We start from the raw sequence: 17,307 nt of genomic DNA, 5'->3' as shown, positions 1-17,307 counted from the left end.
GATGGCATGGTGATGGTGGGGATGTTCATGGTGGGGGTGATGGTGGTGATGGCATGGTGATGGTGGGGGTGATGGTGGTGATGGTGGTGATGGTGGTGATGGTCATGGTGGTGGTGATGATGGTGATGGTGGTGATGGTGATGGCATGGTGATGATGGTGATGGCATGGTGATGGTGGTGATGGTGATGGTGGTGGTGATGGTGGTGATGGTCATGATGGCGGTGATGGTGGTGATGGTGATGGTGGTGATGGTGGTGATGGTCATGGTGTTGGTGATTGTGGTTATGATGACGGTGTTGGTGATGGTGATGGTGGTGATGGTCATGGTGTTGGTGATTGTGGTTATGATGACGGTGTTGGTGATGGTGATGGTGGTGATGGCAATGGTGATGGTGGTGATGGTCATGTTGGTGGTGATGGCAGTGGTGTTGGTGGTGATGGCAATGGTGTTGGTGATGGCGGTGATGGTGATGGTGTTGGTGATGGTGGTGATGGTGATGGTGGTGATGGCAATGGTGATGGTGGTGATGGTTATGGTGGTAGTGATGGTGGTGATGATGATGGTGTTGGCAGTGGTGATGGTGGTGGCCGTGAAAGTTTTGGTGGTGCTGCTAGTGGTGGTAGGACTGGGAGGAGCTCTGGGGCTTGGTTCAGGGGACCTGAATTAACCTTCTTTCCTCCTGACTGAACCCAGTTTCCTCTAACCTCAGCCATCAGCCAAGTTGTAGGACAGGAGAATGGGATAGTGGCTCCCTCTGTGATTTCCAGGGACCATTTCTGAGCCAGAAAAGGAGTCTTAACTAGACTGCCTGATCCTCTTCCTATCTGCAAATACTTCAACTTTCTGTGCCTTAGTTTCCCTATCTATAAAATCAGGAGGAGAAGAAAGCATACTGGTCCTGCTTCTTTGACAATCAGATAAAAGCTGGATCCCCCTGGAAAAACAGACACGCACACATGCACATGCACACGCATACTGTAGCCATGTGACTTGGAGGCTTCTAGCACTTCCTCTTGCCTGAAGACTCCAGTTCTGTCTCGATAGGCCAGCCTCTAACTCTTTTACCTACTTTGCCATGCAGGTCCATGCAAGACCCTGCTCCACAAACCCAAGCCGGGACAGGTGACATCTGTGGGGGCTGTCCCAGCGGGCTGTTCTGGCCCAGTCCAGCCTCACTCCTGACCCAGGCATACCATCCAGGCTGCTGGACTCTCGGGTCCCAGGAGGGTCCTCCTGATCTGCAGGAAAGGTGGATCTGGGTGAGCAGAAGTCACATGCAAAGAGGAAGGTATCAGTGGCAATAGCATTGCTGGCTACTGGTGTGGGCAAGAGGAGTTCCTCACACCCAACCCCTGCAGAGGTGCAGCGTTCAAGAATTCAGTGGAATCAGGGAGAGATTTGTCTCCTCCTCCCAAAAGCAGACATAGGACTGAGACAAGCAAGAGAAGTCCTCCCCCAGTAGGCTTGCATACCTGGAGCTCAGGGTAGGGGGACAGCAAAGGACAGCCTGCATTCCAGGCCAGCTCCATTAACATGTGCATGACACGTTACAGTTCACAAAGCATTTCCTCCTGCATCGATTTGGGTGGTCCCATGAGAACCCCTGGAGATAGGCTTGTGCTCTGGTCGTAGGAAAAGCCCCCCAAAAGTTGATTGATTTGACCAAGGTCCCATGGTAGGAAGGAGCCAAGTGAGGCTTGAACTGAGTCCTGCCTCCCACCCCATCTGGTGGCCTTGCCAAACCCTCAGGTGGCCCTAAGATGCCAGGCATGGTGCCTGGGGCGATCTCCGTCCCTCTCCGATCTTTGTGAAAAGCCCTTGGGGACTTTCCAGCCTGGCTTTTAGGAAGCTGCACCGCCACTGCCCCTCTGAGGTGGCAGGTGAGGATTAGCACCTCCAGGCAGAGGAGCCACAGGTCCAGACAGCGAAGCAACTTGGCCAAGGCTTCAGTGCCCGGAAGTGGCAGAGCCTGGACAAGAACCCAGGTCTGCAGACCCCTGGCTGGAGTCGGGGCCCTGGCTGGAGCTGGGTTTCTAAAAATAAAGTGCTGCTCCTAGAACAGACCCAGAGCCGGGACTTTCGGGCCGGCTGGGTCCCAGTGTGAGCTCAGGTTGGGCCTGGCTGCCAGGGATGGGAAGGGGCAGACCGCTTCCTGCTCCGGCTGGCGCGGTCCCCGTGAGGTGGTCATCAGAAGCCAACCACTTCCCAGTCTGGGCCGCCTTCCCCTTTCTCAGCCTGGGAGGGGACAGCTAGTCCCCTCCAGTGGATGAGGCAGCACTTGCGTGCTGTGGCCTGCATGGTGTCTGTCCTCTTTTCATTTCCCCCGCTCACCGCGTCCCTCTCCACAGCCACAAACGGTCGGAAGCTGCTCAGAACGGCCTGCCTGGGCCCCTGTCCATGGCGGTGCCCCTCCCCCTCGGGGGCCTCGTCTCCCAGGAGCTTGGGGAGCGTCCCCTTCCCAGCCCTGCTGGGGGTCTGTCCCCTAGGGCCTGGAATGAGGCATTATCATCCCACTGAGGCTCCAAGGGGGTCTGCAGCCCAGGTCACACACACCCCCAGGGAGACCCGGGATGTGAACTCAGATGCGTCTAGCTCCAGGATGTCCGTCTCGTGCGCATTTAAGATTTCCAGTATGTGTGAGCCAGAGGGCGCAAAGCAGCCGGGGGGCACGGCTGACACGGCGGGACCTGAGCGCCACCAGCACTGGAGCGTGTCTGCTTCTCCCTGTCCCCCCCTACACAGGCCTCACTGTCCCAGAGCAGTCGAGGGGCAAACGCGCAGGAACACAGCCGACTGTGCCACCCCACCGCACAGAGGCTCCGAAGCACCCGCTGAGGGCCAGGCCTGGGCTTGGGGACCTTGATCCTGTGGCCTGACTGTCTCAGTGTTCTCTCAGCTTCCTTCAGTCCTCGAAGAGAAGCTAGCGGTTCCTTGCCAAGGGGGCAGCAGCGAGCAGGGATAAAACCAGAGCCAGGTGGGTCAGGGTTCAGATCCCAGCCCTGCCAGGCCCAGGGTGGCTCAGGGAAGTGGCTTCGTGCACCTCAGTTTCCTTGCCTGTAAAATAGGGACAAAATAGCAGAAGCGCCTTTCAGGCCCCCGTTCAGCTGACTCCCCTCCTGTGCTGGGCAGACAGTGGGTGTGTTGGCGCCGTGCAGCTGCCCTGCCGCCCAGCAAGGTCTCTTCCCAGGCTGCGGCCTCCCGTTGTAACTGCACAGCCACTAAGACGCAGGGAGGTCAGGACAGGGAGTTGTCATGTCACTGAAACTAAGAAAAGGCCTTGGAAAGGCACACAGAGAAGTGAGCTGTCAAAACAAAAATGCTGCCGAGTTAGGTGTGAGTCAGACGGCGCTGGAGGCTTGGGGAAAACGTAGAGTCATCCTGCATTATCGCTGGTGTCACCACAGTTTCACCTACCTGAGGTCAACCATGGCCTGAAAATACTAGATGGAAACTTCCAGAAATAAAACAATTTGTAAGTCTTACATTGTGTGCTGCTCTGAGGAGGGTCCTGCCCTGTCTGGGCCAGGATGTGAGGATCCCTCACCAGGCTGTGTAGGCTGCCCTCTGGCTTGGGAGCCGTATCAGCAATCAGAGGGACCGTAGTGTCCCGAGTCACCTTTGCTCGACTTAACAAAGGCCCCAATGCGAGAGCTGCGTTGCACAGACCGGAGCCTGAAGCGTGGAGGGACCGGAGAACTCTGACACCGTGTGGCAGTGCTGTGGTGTGCTGGACGAAGTGTGGCAGTTGTGGGGTTTTGTGCTACCTGCAGTTTCAGGCGTCCACCGGCAATACCCTATGGCGGTAGTTAAAGTCCAGAAATTGATGCTGAATTAGGCATAGGTTAACAATGGGGGGAAGATTAGAATACCAGAGGATTTGCGTTCAGTTTGCCTTATGAGCTTCTCCCAGGTCTCACTCACCCTACAGAAACCAAATGGTGGTGATGGACAGCTGCAGTCCCAAAGCTCTGGGAGGCTGAGGCAGGAAGATCGCAAGTTTGAGCCCAGCCTGGGCAATTTAGTGACTCAGTGAGACCCTGTCTCAAATTTTTTTAAAAAAAAATCCTGCGTTCAATCCTCCACACTAGGGGCTGGGGATTTAGCTCAGCGGCACAGCACCTGCCTGGCAAGCACAAGGTCATGAGTTCAATTCCCGGTACTGGAAAAAAACAAATAAACAAACAAAAAAAATCCTCCACACTGCTAAGAAGGAGACAAGGAAAAAAAAAATCAAGAAGCATACATGCTGCTGCTCAGGTTTGTGTAACACAAGAAAAACAAGGCAGAACTTCTTCCAGAGCACTTGGTGACAAAAACAGCCTTGGTCATGCACCAAAGCATCATCTCCTAAAAGCACACGCGACACATTTCAAGAACGCTCAATACACTGTGCTTATGTTTGATGAAATGTTCATTTTAGGTATCATAAGATTTCCTGCTTTAAATATATATTTTTTTCTATTAACAACCAGTGGTTTTGCTCATTGGATGAGAGGCTTCTCCTATTAATAGGTCTTACCTCACGGGGCGGATGTAGAGGTGGAGCAAGGAGCTAAGGTATGCAAAGTGCTTGGCGGGATGCCAGGCGCATGGTGAACATCCAGCAAGGATTCGCTCCTGTGATCATCTTCAAGGCTGGACCCCTGAGTAGCCAGTGAGCAAGTGAAGCTCAGAGGAGGGATTGCTTAAGGTCGTGAAGAAAGCGGGCTGCAGGTCGAGGCCTAGCTGTGGAGCTGTTTGAACCCTCCAGTCCCAAACTTTTATCTCATATTTAGGAGGAAGTAACATTCCCAGGTGAGTGGTGAGGAGTGGGGTCTCCCGCATCCTCAGCTCCACCCGCCCGGCCTGTGCTCCATGGAGAGCCCTGCGTGCCCCTCTAGTTCAAGGCCCCACACAGCTGAATTTATTGTCTCAGTGGTCTCTCCGCGTTTAGCAATCCCATGTGTCTTCATCTCAAAGGCTTTCATTCATGCCTTTAATTATTTGTCTCTGTGTCTGTCTCCTCCGGCAGACTGCGAGCCCCCCAGGGAGCAGACCTGACTCATCTCCAGCCTCCCAGCCGGCCCAGCGCCTGGTGCAGGCACGCGCTTCCCACGTATTTGCTGGACAAACAAGCAACTGAGCAATGGGAAGGATGGGGCACCCCATCTCCCCGAGTCCCCACCAGATCACGGTGAGGTCCCGGCTTTGTCTGGCTTTGGAACCAGGCAAAGTTTCTCCGGGACTCTGGGATTTCCCTAGGGTCCTGGTCGGCCGCTTGAGGCTCTATCCTGCTCTTTTCTGTCCTTCGCATCCCTCTGGTCTGCAGTCTCCTCTTCCTGGGGTGGGGCAGGGCAGACCCTGAGAGCCCGGGCCTGGGGTGAAGCTCCTGGCCCTCCATCAGCAGGGTGTGGCTCGGGGCTTTGCCTCCTCTGAGTCACCTCCAAGGTGTGGTGGGCTGACTCAGACGGAGAGCGAGAAGGAGAACTCTGCTGGTCCTCCAGTTTCCCGGGGGCCTGAGCCCGCCGGGGCGGGGCTGGGGGGTGGGCAGAGGGGGCCAGGCCCCCGTGCCAGGAAGGTGCTAAAACCCCGCAGGGAGGCCTGTCTGTGGTCCAGCTGTGGTCCCTGTGGTTTCGAGGTGGGACAGCGAGCCTGGAAGCAGCAGCTGGGTGTGGCAGGGGCAGCACAGAGACTGTCCCTGTCCCCACACTTGAACTGCGACTTCTGACCTTACAGCCAGGGGCTTGGGTCCCCATCCTGCCAGCCAACTTGCCATCCTGGAGTGACCCAAAGCTGGTGCTGCCTGGGTACTACTGTGTTGTGCCAGGGACTGCTGGGTCATTCTGTACACAGGTGTCATTCGGTCCCCACAAGGGCCCTGCAGAGCCCCACTCTGCAGATGAGGCTGCTGAGGCCCCCAGGAAATACTCTAGGGGAGCAGCGGAGCTGGATCGCCTAGGCCTGTTTGTCCCCTCGAGATCCTCACTCTTGACCACTTGTCCTCGAAGCTGAGGCTGCCGTCCTTCTCCCTGTTGCTTCTTGACAGGAATGACCAGTTCCACCAGGGTAGACCAAGCCTGCCCAGACCCTCTGGTATCCAAGTCTGAAAACACAGATAAGCACAGGGGAAAAAAGAAACAATCCGTTCCACGTCTTCTCCACCAGAGCGTCAATCTTCCGCGTGTCGTTTCATTGACACCTTCTTTTGGAGCACGTGCACCCGCAGTTTTGTTTTGATGACAACGGGATTGCTGGTTCATAGGCATCTCCTGAGCACCCATGGGGGTGGAGAGAGGCCAGGCAGCCCCTGCTCCTCACACCCAGGTCCTGCCCCCTGGAAGAGCCCCCAGGCACGATGGGTCAGGAGAAGGAATGCTGGGAAAATGGGCTGTGGCCCAGAGGTTCAGGACTGAGCTTCGGAGCGGGGAAGATCTAGGGTTCCGGCTATGTGGCCACAGGGTGCCGTTTGACAGCTCCGAGTTTTGCCTTTCCTGTCTGTACAGCACCTGGAGCAGAAGGGGGCTTGCGAATGAAAAGGGTGAACGCGTGGAGTCAGGCACAGTCTGTGTGCTGTGCTGGTAGAGTCACGGGTGCGGTGGGTCTTGGAGCCCTGTGCCGAGGGCATTTCTTCCTGGAGCTGAGCAGGACACAGGGCATAGGAGACACCTACCGACAGCCAGTATTTGAAGTCACACCTGTGCAGCCGGAACAGCTTCCAGAAGACGCAGACACCGACTCTTCCTTCCTGTGGGTGGCTGATGTGGGTGTGATTTTCACCTGAAGAACCAAAGTCAGCTTCACCGCCCTGGGGGACGATGGCAAGTGAGGAGAGTTAGGGGCTCAGAGGCCCCGGCAGAGGTCAGAGGTGGGGTGGGCTAGATGGTGGCACGCAGGTGCTTGCAGGTGCCCGGCACACCTGGCCTCTGGCAGGTGCCTTGTAAATGCCTGCTGCACGAGCAGATGTCTAGGGCCAACCCAGCCAGCTGAGGGGTGGGCACAGACAACGCTTGGGGGCACTCCTTTCATTTCTCTGCTCACCTTTCAAACCCCAGAGAGGTGAGGGACAAATCTACCTTGGTGGTGGCCTCCTCACCTTGTCACCCCTGCCACCCTGCCTTGGGCTCCCTGTGGGGTGCTCCCCTCCTGGGGAGCTTCCAGGGCACCTTGGAATACGGCTGATCTGCCGCCTGGCCTGGAGGGAGGCGTTGCAGAGGGTGTCTGGGCAGTGACCAAGGATTTCCCCCAGGAAAGAGCCCGCCTCAGGGCGTGGGTTAAACTAGGAGTCTGCTCCCAAGGCCCCAGTGCCCCAGCTTCCCACTGGCAAGAGGCAGCTGGCCCCGGGAGAGGAGCCAGAGGACAGCCGGGGACTGTGTCCCGAGAGCCGCATGTGGCCCTGGGACGTGGCCTCTGCCTCAGGTCTGCAGCGAGGGTCCAGCCGTGGCGGCTGGCGGACAGAGGGGCTTGGTGGGGGCTCTCGCGGAGGCGCTGGGGGAGCCACGCAGAAACAGGAGCAATGAATAATAGCAACAACAACAAAACAATACAACGTGCTGAGCACCGTGAGCTTGTCTCAGATGAGCTCATTTACTCTTCCCAGGTGTTGCTCCTTTAGGCAGCTTCTGAAGACCACAGGATCTGGAGTCCAACAGCTGGGGATCACTCAGACCTCTTTCACCCCTCTCCCACAAGGCGTCATCACAAGCGCCCCCACCCCAGAGGGTAGATGAGCCGTGTCAGGGAGGGATCATCTGGAAACATGTGTGGCAGAATAAAAGTCCTCAGATCATGTGATCGTTAGTATCCTTGACACGAGGTGGAGGCTCAGAGAGATAAAGTCACTTGCCCAAGGCTGCACAGCAAGTAAGTGATGGAGCTAGAATTTAACCTTAGATCTAAGTGAGTTAAAGCCCTGCCTCTCCCCTAATACACCTGTGTCAGCCTCACAGGTGTCCCTCCGGTCCTTCGGGAGGGCAAAGTATTTAAAACCACAGCCTGGATGGGCTGGGCCCTCCAGAGGAACTGGCGGAAGTCGCACAGCCAGCCTGTGTCCTGGCCAGGCTGGGGGCTCTCAGCAAGCAGCCGCTCATGCCAGGCCCTCCCCTTCCCCCGTGGCAGGTGCAGCCCCTTCCCGGCCTCCCGGCCGGCCCACACCCCTCACAGGGCCCAGGAAATGATGGCCAAGCTCCATTCCAAACCACAGGGGAAATTTTTTGTCTGAGCTGGTCTAGAACCCGCCTGGGGCCCCTGGGCAGACATTCTGTCATTTGCAAAAGGCAGGGCTAGGAAGCGGGTGAGGAGGGGGCACGTGGTTCCCGTGCTGTCTGGCCTCGGGATTCCCCTCACCGGCCTTGAGCTCCAGAGGCACGGACAGTCTCCCAGACCTGCCTGTACGAATGGTCCTGGGGCCCCGGGCAAGCCAGGCGCAATCACAGCTAAGTGCTGGCTGGGGACGGCAGGCTGGCGCGGCCCAAACTCGCCGTGTGAGCCTGGACAGGTGCCTTGTCCTCTGTGGTCTGCAGCCTCCACAGTCTCAGCACCTCCCTGACTTCTGTTTGGAATTCCAGGGAGGTTTCTGCCCCTGCAGGACTCAGCCTCCTGAGCCCAGCACCAAAAGGGAAATCAATAAATAAATAAAAAGAAGACAAATGCATTTTATGGTTTTTGTCTTTTCTTAGTCACACGGGGGCCTCTGGCTTCTCACTTGTCCTCCTTTGCTCTACCAACTGCAAAGGGCTGAGAGCAAGCTGCACGCAGCTCCTCCTCAGGCTCAGAGCTTCTGGAAGCAGCTGTGCACCCTGCCAAAGCCTCCCAGGGCACAGCGCTCAGCTCTGGCCTGGCCGGGCCCGCTCTAGGACTCTCCTGGGTAGCAGAGGGTCGTGTCCTTGGCCCCCCTCGCTGCCAAAGCCGAACCCGAAGGCACAGGTGGGCTGCAGCAGGAGAATGTGGCTGGCAGGCCTGTGGTGTTACAGATGGACTGGAGCTGGACGCTGGCCTGGATACACCCGTTTCTGTGGTGCTGGTCCCCGAGGCAGGATGCTGGGTTCCGGGCCCTGCTCTGGTGTGGCCTCCTTTGAGGGCTCTGGGCCAGGCCCCTCCCTTGCCAGGCCTCAGCCTTCCCCTCTGTACAGTGGGAGACACCCGGGCTCTGGGGCCAGCCAGGACCTCAAGTGCTCTGAGAATTTGTGGCTTTGTGCTTTGAGGCCTACAGCTGCGGCTTGGTAGAGATGACTCTTCCTGTGTCTGAGCCTTTCGGCGAGAAAATGGGCTAGCAGTGGGGGTTCGGCTGTACAGTCTTCCGTCTGCCTCCCCACCCCAGCCCAAGCCCCCAGGCTCAGCCCCCGTCAAGGGATGCCCCCCCACCGCACCCTCCACAGTGTAGCTGTGTGACCTTTGTCAAGTCACTCTCCGTCTCTGGCCTCCCTGGGGGTAATGGAGTTGCAAAGGCTTGAGCAGGAGCAACCTGCCCTGGTCACACCGCCTCCTTCTGACTACCTGTTGGCCCTGTCTTGGAGAACCACCCATGTGGCAGAGCGCGGGGTTGGTAGAAGCCAAATGTCTCCCGAAAAGGAGAGGGCTCCCTGGGCCGCAGCCTGCATGTCTCACATGCTATTCCTCTCTGCAGCCAGCCACTACCTGGTGACGGGAAGACTCACCCAGCGACAGGCCACAGCCGAAGCTTCCGCCGACACCCGGATCTACTGACCTGCTGTCATCAACCTTCTTTAAGAACCTGGGTCTTCTCTGTGGACCTGGGGTTGCACAGAGCCTGCTCACTGGGGGACTGAGGCCTGGGGAAGAAGTCACGACAAGGACCAGGGGCCTGAGGGACAGCACCGGGGCCTGGGACAGCCCTAGAGTGCCCACTGTTCCAGGGCCTCTTTCCTACCATCCTCTGGCTTCCTGCCCCTGGCTTCCCTGACAGTGAGGCTCTGGCTTTCTTCTGGCCACACTGGTCCCTGAGGCAGCAGGGAGAGCCCTGCCGGGACAGAGTGAGGGCGGGCACTGGGCACCACAGCCTCACGAGGTGTAGAGCATTTGCCGTCAGAAGGGGACATTGGTTTGGTTTGGTTTTTTTGTCTTTTTGAGACAGGGTCTCTCTATGCAGTTCAGGCTGGTCCTGAGCTTACTTTGCAGCCCAGGCTGGCTTTGAACTCTCAGTGATCCTCCTGCCTCAGCCTCCCAAGTGCTGGGATTACAGGCGCGCGCCACCAAGCCCAGTTTGGGGTTTTATCTTAAAGCCAAGGCAATGACAGTCACAAAGTCAGAATCCTGAGCACACTCAGGGTCACGATGGGGGAGCACACAGGATCTTGGGGGAGGGGGCCTCTCATTGTGTCCTTCAGAAGGGGACGTTGGGCTGCGAAGCCAGCTTTGATCCTCTGGCTGGCATAGCCATTGTCCTCTGCCCAATTCCTGCCTGGCGTGGCCTCTTCCGTGGCCGCCTGTCCTTCCCTCCTCCGCCCCACGCCAACACGGCCTTGGCCTGCGGGTGTGGTGCTGCTGTTGTGTCAAGGGTGGCCCCTGTGCTGGGACAGCCATCGGCCCTGTTCCCTCAAGCTCCGCCCCACCCCGGGCCTCTGCTGCTGGGTTAGGGTGAGGGTCGAGGGGAAGAGACTGCGAGGAGGACCAGAGCCCTGGGCGGGACACGGGCAGAAGAGTGTGACTTGCCTGGCACTGTGATAAATACACAGAGAGGGGCAGGTGCGCCCGTGGCGCCTCACATAGCGTGGGCTGGAGGGCGCCAGGAGGAAGTGACCAGACAGGCCTGCGGCTTGGGGAGGGCACAGCGGCAGGCGGGGGAGGGGAGCGATGTGGCGGGGGCCGCGTGCCGCAGGCCTGCCCCTCCTACCTTCCGGAGCCCAGACCTTTGTCGTCGCCGGTGCCGAGGTCCAGGCACAGGCTCTGGAACCGCACGGCCTGGGTTCGAGGTTGCTCCACCACTTTCTTCCTGTGAGATAACATATAAGCTCCTTCCCTCCTCCCTCAGGCCTCAGTTTCTTCATCTGTAAAGTGGGAAATCCCTAGTGACTGCTTCACAGTGCTGTGGGAAGGCTAAACTGGGACCATGGTGTGAGGCGCTTGGTGTGAAACAGGCACTCTGTTAAAGGAATTATTGAGCACTTACTGTGTGCCAGACCCTGTGAGACACTGCAGGTGATCCTCACACGGGTCTTCAAATGTGGACCCAATGCCTATTTTGCAGGCAAGAAGGCTGAGGGTCAGAGGACTAAGTTCCCAGGGAGATTGACCCAGGTCCCACACCAGTCAGGGGCAGCTTCCTAGAACAGGATGGGGCTGAGTTTTGAGGACTGGCACCCTCTGGGCAGGAGGTCCTTGCCTGGGTAGAACATTTAAGCCCCTGGGACATCATGGGGCTGGGGCTCCCTGGGAAGGGGTGGGTCAGAGGGTGGCTCTGGCTACTCCGGAGTCTTTCCAGGAGTCCCGGGGAGGGAGGGCCCCGTCAGGCTGTGTTCTCAGGCCACAGAGCCTCGAGCGAGCGTCAAACAACAAAAAGGCTTTTCTCACTCTGAATGAGTCACCAGACTCGAGAACAGGCAGACAGGGTCCCTGCTGGAGAAGCCGAAACCACACATCTGAAGAAGTTTCCCACGGCCGTGGCGGGCTTTAAATAGCTGCAGCAGAAGTGGAGGAGGGAGGTGAGGGAGAGAGAAGCAGGGCCCAGGCCCTGCCTGCCGGCCCTCGGGGGTCTCCACCTACCCTAGGACCCTTGCACAGGAGCCCCTTGGAAGCTGGTATTGATGGAACGCAGCCTCAGGGAAGCCTGCAGGGACCCAGAGCCTAGGCTGGGCCTGGCGACAGCAGATGGCTGGACAGTCAGCTGGAGAGACAGCCAACCTGAGAGCCAGAGTGGGGGAGCAGGCCGGGAAGGGGGAAGTTGACCTCATTGTGCACTCTGGTGCAGCCTCGGGCCCCAGCCCAGCTTCCTCGAGGGTCACCTGACCTCCCTCGGCGCTCTGGCGGGCCCCCTGCTCTGCTGGGTTCGTGACTGCACCCTGGGCGGCGTTTCCGGAGGCAGGCTGGGCGCTGAGGCTGCTGACGCACTTGCCGCCCCCTGCAGAGCTGGGTGCGAAGAGAGCCCCCCAGCTCCTTTTCCCGTAAATGAGCTCACCCCCCACCTTGCAGGGATTCTAAGAAATGGACGCTGAGCACCTGCTGCTAGCCCACAGCGGGACCCAGGGCTGGGAAGTCCTTCCCTGTGAGTGTGGGCGGATGCCCTCCATGCCCAGGCAGCTTAGCGCTGGGGCCCGCGGGGCTGGGTGCAGGGTGCAGAGACCACACTGAGGGACTCTCAGGACACCCTGGAGAGCAATGGCTCCCCCCAGCCTGGGAGTCAGGTCACCAGGGTGCTAGAGCGGCCCTTGGGGACCCTCTGTGGCTCACCAAGGGTCAGCATCTAAGGCTCAGAGAGGGCCAGTGGGGATCCAGGTGAGATTCTACGTGGGCCCACAGCCCCACCATCACCCACGTCATCCTCAAACGTTCATTCCACACCTACTGGAGCCTTTGGGTGGAGGGCAAGGGATTAGGTAGGACAACATCTGACTGGGTGACTGAAGGAAAAAGATCAGTGGGAGCCGGGGTGCCAAGCCTGGGGCTCTCTGTGCTGCTGTCGCATCCGGGCCTCGAGGTTTCGGGAAAATACGGTCTAGGGCTTCAGTCCCAGGTGATGGCTGTGGCCTAGAAAGGGGCCCGGGCATCTTACGAGGGTCCTCTCCAGAGCAGACTGCAGGAGGTAAAGGCCAGCTGACTTTGGGGGGCTGCCAGTGGGGCTCCCAGCACAGCCGCTCCTCCAGGTGCGTCAGCCAGGCAGACAGCAGGCTCGGAAGAGACTGGCTCTGGGACTTCAGCAGCGGGTGTCGCCCCTAGGAACCCACTTCCCCGTCTGTATAGAGACTCTTGACTCCAGGGGTCAGTGTGAGGGTTCTCATGACAGTGTATCAGGAGCTGTCCTGATTTCCACTGGCATCACTGGCATCCTTGCCAGTCTATAAGCTCAAGGGTGGGGACCGGGCGGTGGCTCTGGGGAGCTCCACATGCAAATGCTGTAGAGGCTTTTGCAGCCCTTGCTCAGTGGGCATTCACTGGAATGTGCAAGCGTGTGTGCGCGTGAGCGTGCAGGTGTGTGCACACGTGCTGTGCCCGCACGTCCCGCCTCTGTATGTCCCGCACATCTGTGAGGTGCCCTGGGGCCTGGGCTTTGCATACACGCCTGACGGTGGATTTGCAGGATGTCTCCATGCACACTTGCATGCGTGCACCTATGGGTATGATTGTGCACACCCACAGCGGTTGGGGCCTTAGTGGACCTGAGCCTGGAGCCCGGGGCACTTACCTCGTCCTGTCTGCTGGCGGCTGTGGGAGGTGATCCCTTGCTTTCCAAGTTCAGGGACCTCCCATGCCCTGAAGAGAAAGACTGAAAACAGAGGCCAGACCTGGACAGCGCCCTGGAGAATAGCTGCTGGGGACATCCAGGGCGTCCTCTCCAGTTAGCTCCTCAGGAAGGCAGCCTGCTCTTCCCGCTGCTCTCAGCCACCCCTTTCCCTGGGGCGGCGGCCTCCGTGCACCTGCACAGCCAATTCTGTGAGCGCCCCACCTGCCCTGCACTGGCTGTTTGCCTGCACGTTCTCTCCCAGCCCCAAGATGGAGGTTCTAGAAAAAGCTTCATTCTACCAAGAAGGAATCTGAAGCTCAGAGAAGTTGAACAACTCACCTGAGGTTACACAGCAAGCGAGTAAGAATCAGACATAAGCAGGACTCCAAATCCAGGTCCCTTTCCCTGGGGCCATACTGCTTCCACGTTTCAAGACACGTAAGCAGCCACCTCTCCTTGGACTGACCCAGAGGGGCCCCAGGGGTCTGGGCAGCTCTCATCTCCCCATGGTGTATAGGATAAGACCCCGGGCTCAGGGAAGAGGCTCCTGCCCACCTAACACGGACCATCAACTCACCCTTAATCCAGATTGAGCCACGGTTAGGCCTAGAAACCTCCACGCCTGCCCCAGCTGGGCTACCAGGACTCCCTCAGCGGTCAGTTGCCGGGCAGCCTGGCCTGTGGCCCCATGAATCCCGTCCACAGAGTCGTTACTCTTCGCCCAGGACGTGCCTCCATGTGACGAGGGCTTCTGTGTTGGGAGAACATGTGGCTTTGATTTAAGTTTCACCCTGGAAAAACAATGGTTTGGATTAAGGGAAGAAACAGTTGGTGAAGTGTCATGAAAAGCAAGGAGGGAGAAGGGGCCCTGTCACAAAAGCGGCCCCACACTTCCCATGCCACATTCCTGAGGTCTCCCCGGCCCGCCAGCCTGCTGTCGCCTCCTAGCCAGGCAGCTCCCGACTTTCTTCAATCGCAGGAAGCTTCCTGCGGGGGCTGAGTGGATATCCCACTGGTCCCGCTCCCTCCTCTTACAGGAGGGGAAACTGAGGCCCGGAGCTGGCTGACGGTGGGAGCTGATGATGGATCTTCCCAGTGTCCAAGGAGCCCAGAGGGGATTGAGGAGAGGGGCATGAAGCTCTGCTGCTTCCAGTCCATTGGCCAGGAGCAGTCCTCTTTCTCAGTGGGGTGAAATCATCCCCAGAGCAGGAACCTCAGAGAAGGCTAGCACGCTTGGCTCTGACTTCCTAACCTGGACTCACGCTGGGCTCCCCGCCAAGAACGTCCCACGCACTGTCCAACAGTTCCCATTTCACAGATGAGCCCACAGAGGCTCTAAGAGGCTGTGATTCGCCAGTCCCAGGCTGGGATGTGGCAACTGGGTCTTAAGGCCAGGTCCATGCAGCCCCAGGGCTGTGCCCGACCACTGCGCTGAGAGGCTGAGGCCAGGAGAGCGGCGTGGGGACAGTGAGACCAAGGCAGCTGCAGCTGGGAGCACCTGGAAACCATTCCCACTGGAGTTGCCAGTCCCCAGAGCTGGGACGGTAGCAGAGGTTCCTCAGGCTGAGGGATGGGGCTTGCCTGGGTCCCACAAGGCCTGGCTCCAGCCAGGTCCCTTGAGGGCCAGCGAGGGCTTTGTGTAGCTGGTTCCAGATGTGCTGGAATCACATGGGTGAACCACACGGGGACACCCGCTCCCCAGCCCACCTGGCCACTCTTTCCCTCCCCGTGGCCTCTCTGACATGGCTGCCTCGGTTACGGCTCTGGCTGTGGTTGCGGGTCTGTCTGAGACCAAGTTCAGGACCCAGGGTATGGCCAGAGCTGTGTGTCAGGAACCAAGGCTTGGTCTGTGGCCAGGGTCAAGACTGAGGAGTGGAAGGCAGTCCCTTGACTGTGGATGACCCAACAGACTCCACACCCCAAAGGCCGGTGTTAACCTTGACGTGCGGCGGTAGAGGTGAAGGCTGGGCTCCATCCTCTGTGCAGGCGGAGGGGGGACCTCTCAGCCCCAGGAGGCTCCCTTCCACACCCACCACTGCTCCAGAGGTGTGCAGATGGGGACAGACATCTGGCACAGTCCTCCCCCTCGCACCCTAGGACAACGCCATCTCCTCTGGGGAGAAGCCACAGGTGTTAGGCCTGGCCCTCTGCTGATTCTTCTCTCCGAGGCCAGGAGAGCCATCTGTCCCCAGGAGGGTTCCACCGGTGCCCAGAGGTCACTCTCCCCCAAGCAGGAGGAGAGGAGTCACCTGGAGGCCAAGAGAGGGGCAGCTCTGCAGTAGGCAGCGGGGGTCGGGGTTGAAGGTTATCCAATCTGCCCCTCACCACCGACTCCTGGGCGTATCATTGGCGTCTATACAGAGCAGTACTGGCCTTATTTCAGCAAAGCAGATAGCACGGAGCAAGGCCTGGAGACTCTGACCACACTGAGCAAATCACACCCCACCGCGGGCCTGGGCCCATGGCAAGTGGCCCATCCAGGGGAGCAAAGGCTGGGCAAAGGCTTTCAAGGAGGCACCACGGCTGGGCTGAGAAGCCAGCCTAGGCGCCCAAGGGAAGGTGCCCAGGCCTGTCCAGAAACGGGACACTCGGCACTGCCCATCTTGACTGGGCCAACAGCACTGGGGTCAGATGAGCAGGTGTCACCCTTGAGCTGGTCTTCCTCAACCCTGCAGCCCCCCAGCCTCTAAAAACAGAGGAAAAAACGTCACAAATAGCTAGGCACAAAGGGCCGCAGAAGCCATGCTCTTCCACTGTCCAGAGGAGGAAACTGAGGCTGGGGGACTGGCAGGGGCCTGACCAGGGTCATCTAGTACAGCAGGAACATTCTAGAACAGGGGTCCCTACACATTGCTGTGGACATACATGCTCACCCAGAGGGAAGGAAGCACCCCATGTGGCTCTCCTCTGCTCCTCCTCTAGCCCCTCCTGGGGTCTCTGAGGGGATCTGTTTAGGCCTCTGTCACCCAGCTGGCCCAGAGAGGAGGAGAGGCCTGACCCTGGTGGCCAGGTGCTCAGCTCTGTACCCGTACTGTGCCCAGCCTCCCCATACCCGCCAGGCTGGGCCCAGGACGTGACAGCCTCTGTGCCCAGCCCTCCTCGTCCCTGCATCTTTGCAGAAGTTCAGCCTCTCCTTGGTCCACAAGGAGCACTGCTCTTGGCCCTGCAGGCCATCTCACGAGAGGTAAGAGGAAGAAAAACCCGCAGACACCAGCAAAGCAACCGCGCATCTGCCACCGTTCCCCCTGGTGGAGTTTCCCCCGCCACGGAATGGAGAGGAGCCAGTCAGTCTGGAGAAGAAATCAGCCTGGGGGCTGGGCAGTGTGGCTTGGGGCGGCTGGAGCCCAGGGCTTCAGTCGCTCAGGCTCAGGTGGGCAACACATTGCTGAACTCAGAGCCATTAATTCATTCACCATCAATCTTGAAAGTGTCAGAGACCGGGCATGCTGGCGCACGCCTGTAATCTCAGCACTCGGGAGGCTGAGGCAGGAGGATCGTTGTGAGTTCAAGACCAGCCTGGGCTACAAAGTGAGCAAGGCCAGGGTGAATGCATGGCGAGACCCTGTCTCAAAAAGACAGAAAAAAAAAAAAAAAAGAGAAGGGAAAAGAAAAGAGAAGTGTCAGAGTGTCAGAGGGGTAGAGATCCTGGTCTAGTGCTGCTGGCTTACTGCGTGACCTTAACCAAGTTGCTTGCCATTTCTGAGCTGTCATCGCTGACCTATAAAATGAGACTTGGCTCCATCAATGGGTCTCAACTTTGGGTGCACTGAGGATCTTTTAAAACCTGTACTTAACTGCCTGCTTGCAGTGTATCCTGGGCACACCCCTTTGCTCCTCTGTGCCTCGGCTCCTCCATCTGTGGCTCACCATGTCCTTCCCTGCACAAGGACTGAGTGGCCTGGTGTGTAAAGTTGCGCCACATGCGGAGGAGGG

The 17,307-nt window shown here is 58.6% G+C and overlaps 1 long non-coding RNA gene across 1 annotated transcript; it reads right to left on the bottom strand.

The window, feature by feature from the left end:
- Positions 1-4,458: 4,458 nt before the first annotated feature.
- Positions 4,459-14,593, bottom strand: LOC106149686. The gene is made up of 5 exons (XR_001236013.1): positions 14,410-14,593; positions 11,700-14,165; positions 11,508-11,614; positions 10,831-10,929; positions 4,459-9,769 (listed from the first exon to the last, which is right to left on the bottom strand). It is a non-coding gene; the product is annotated as an uncharacterized LOC106149686 (long non-coding RNA).
- Between the last annotated feature and the right edge of the window lie 2,714 nt (positions 14,594-17,307).

Source organism: Chinchilla lanigera, unplaced genomic scaffold (assembly GCF_000276665.1).
Source record: "Chinchilla lanigera isolate Chin_1 unplaced genomic scaffold, ChiLan1.0 scaffold00051, whole genome shotgun sequence".
NCBI classification, from domain to species: Eukaryota; Metazoa; Chordata; class Mammalia; order Rodentia; family Chinchillidae; genus Chinchilla; species Chinchilla lanigera.
This window is presented reverse-complemented; position numbering and strand designations above follow the sequence as displayed.